This window comes from Corvus brachyrhynchos, unplaced genomic scaffold (genome assembly GCF_000691975.1).
Source record: "Corvus brachyrhynchos isolate BGI_N302 unplaced genomic scaffold, ASM69197v1 scaffold543, whole genome shotgun sequence".
Taxonomy (NCBI): domain Eukaryota; kingdom Metazoa; phylum Chordata; class Aves; order Passeriformes; family Corvidae; genus Corvus; species Corvus brachyrhynchos.
The window spans coordinates 61,587-64,636 of NW_008237236.1; positions in this window are offsets into that span (position 1 = coordinate 61,587).

Here is a 3,050-nt window from a genome sequence, read left to right on the forward strand (position 1 = left end):
CAGGGGGCGGCGGGGACGGGCGGCCGTGTCCCGAAGGTGCTGCGGGGAGCTCTTGGGAGAGGTCCTAAAACCACCAGAAACGGCCTTGGATGGCAGCTGGGCTGGGAGAGGTCCTAAAAGCTTTGGAATTATGTCTTGGAAGTGAGAAGAGTTCCTAAAAACCATCGCAAGCGGCCTTGGGCACCGGCTGTGGTGGGCAGCTCCCAAAAGGCCTGGAGCTGGGTCTTGGGAGTGGGAGAGTTCCTAAGAACCACCGGAGCACGGCGCTGGATGTCAGCTGTGCTGGCAAGTTCCTACAAGCACCGAGAAATGGTCTCGGAGGTGAAAGAGCTGCTAAAAACGACCAAAATGTGGCCTAGGAAGGTCAGCTGTGGTGAGACGTTCCTGAGAACCTCGGAATGTGGTCGTGGAGGTGAGAGAGTTCCTAAAAACCATCAAAAACTGGTCTGGGAAGTGGGAGAGTTCCCAAAACCATCGAAATGCGGCCTCGGCAGGCCAGCCGTGGTGAGATGTTCCTAAGAACCATCAGAAGTGTGGTCTTGGAGGTGTGAGAACTCCTAAAACCATCCAAAAATGGTTCAGATGTCAACTGTAGTGAGGAAATGCCTAAAAACGACCCCAAAATGAGGTCTTGGAAGTGAGAGAGTTCCTAAAAACACTGAAAAATGGTCTTGGAGGGAAGAGAGCTCCTAAAACCACCACAAATGGTCTTGGGAGGTCAACTGCGGTGAGGAAATGCCTCAAAAGGACCCAAACCCAAGGCCGTGGAGGTGAGAGAACTCCTGAGAGTGCTGCAATGAGGTCTCGGAGGTGAAACGTTCCTAAAACCACCAAAGATGGTCTTGGAAGGTCAACTGTGGTGAGGAAATGCCTAAAACCAACCCAGAAGTGGTCCTGGAAGTGAGAGAGTTCCTAGAAATACTGAGACTTGGTCTTGCAAGTGAGAGAGTTCCTGGAATGTGGTCCTGGAAGTGAGGGAATTCCTAAACCCACCTAAAAACGGTCCTGGGTGTCAACTGTGGTGAGGAATTCCTACAAGCACCCCCCAAAAAAAGGGTCTTGGGAGTGAGAGGAGTCCTAAAAACCATCAAAAATGGTCCTGGATGTTGAGAGAATTCCTAAAAAGCGTCAGAACGGGGTTGTGGGGTGGGACAGAGATCCTGGAAGTGCTGGGATTAGGTCTTGGAAGTGAGAGAATTCCAAAGACCATCAAAAATGGTCTTGGAGGGTCAACTGCGGGGAGAAAATTCCTAAAAAACCCCAAGGAAATGGTCCTGGAAGGGAGGGAATTCCTAAAAATGACCAAAAATGGTCTCTGAAGGTCAACTCTGGTGAGGAACTGCTAAAAACCCTCAAAAATAATGACTTGGGAGTGGGAAAATCCCTAAAACCCACCCAAAATGGACCTCGGAAGTTGAACCGTGCTGAGAAATTCCTAAAACTCACCAAAACCAGGTCTTGGAAGTCAGAGAATTCCTAAAAAAAAACCTCTTGGAGTGGAACCATGTTGTGGAAATGCCTAAAACCCACCAGAAATGGGTCCTGAAGGTCAACAGTGGTGAGGAAATTCCTAAAAACCACCAAAATCAGGTCTTGGAAGTGAGAGAATTCCTAAAAAAAGCTCTTGGACGCCAACTGTGCTGAGAGAATTCCTAAAAACCACCGCAGTTGTGTCTTGGAAGTGGGAGAATTCCTAAAAAATGTCCTTGGGAGTGTATCCGTGCTGTGAAATTCCTAAAAACCTCCGGAATTGGGTCTTGGAAGTGAGAGAATTCCTAAGGAATGTCCTTGGAGTGTGTCGATGTTGCGAGAATTCCTAAAAACCACCGGGGCTGTGCCTTGGGAATGAGAGAATTCCTAAAGAAATGGCTCTCGGAGTGTGTCGATGTTGCAGAATTCCTAAAACCGCCCCGTTTTGTGCCTTGGAATTGGGAGAATTCCTAAAAAAAAAATGTCCTTGGAGTGTAACCATGTTGTGGAATTCCCAAAAACCATCGGAATTGGGTCTTGGAAGGTCAAACCGTGTGGAGGAAGTCGTGAAAATCGCCCAAATTGTGCCTTGGAAGTGCGAGAATTCCTAGGAAATGCTCTTGGAGTGTGTCCGTGTTGTGGAGTTCCTAAAAACCACCAGGATTGTGTCTTGGAAGTGAGAGAATTCCTAAAACCAGCTCTTGGATTGTGTTGATGTTGCGAAATTCCTACAATTCGCCCAAAAATTGTGCCTTGGAAGTGAGAGAATTCCCATGAAATTGCTCTTGGAGTGTAACCATGTCGCGGAATTCCCAAAAAACACCGGAATTGGGTCTTGGAAAAATCACCCGTGTTGCAAAACTCCTAAAAACCGCCCAAACTGTGTCTTGGAAGTGAGAGAATTCCTAAAAAAGCCTCTTGGAATGTGTCCATGTTGTGGAATTCCTAAGATTTGCTCTTGGAGTGTGTCGATGGCGCGGAATTCCTAAAACCGCCAGAATTGTGTCTTGAAAGTGAAAAGAATTCCTAAAAACCAAAATGGCTCTTGGAGTGTGTCGATGTTGCTGAACTCCTAAAACCCACCGGGTTTGTGCCTTGGGAGTGAGAGAATTCCTAAAAAAAAAAATGCTCTTGGAGTGTGTCTTGGAGTGTGTCGATGTTGCTGAGCTCCTAAAAACCACCGGGTTTGTGCCTTGGAAGTGAGAGAATTCCTAAAAAAAGAATGTTCTTGGGATGTGTCGATGTTGCTGAGCTCCTAAAAACCACCGGGTTTGTGTCTCGGAGAGAATTCCTAACAAACCACCGGAGGTGGCTCCTGGAGCTCCCGGATTTCGCCGCTCTCCGGGCCAGCGCTGCTTTGGGGCCCCTCCGGCCTCGTGTTTTCTACTCCTGCTCGGAGTGTTTGGGATGAGTTTTTTGGGAAGTGGTGGATGGATGTGCCGTGTCCCTCGCCGGGGGGTCCTGGACGTGATTTTTTCGGGATTCTGGTGTTTTCTCCGTGATTTGTTTAGCTTTTTCCCCCCCCGTGTGGTGTGAGGGATGTGCAGGAGGAGGAGGAGGAGGAGGAGGAGGAGGAGGAG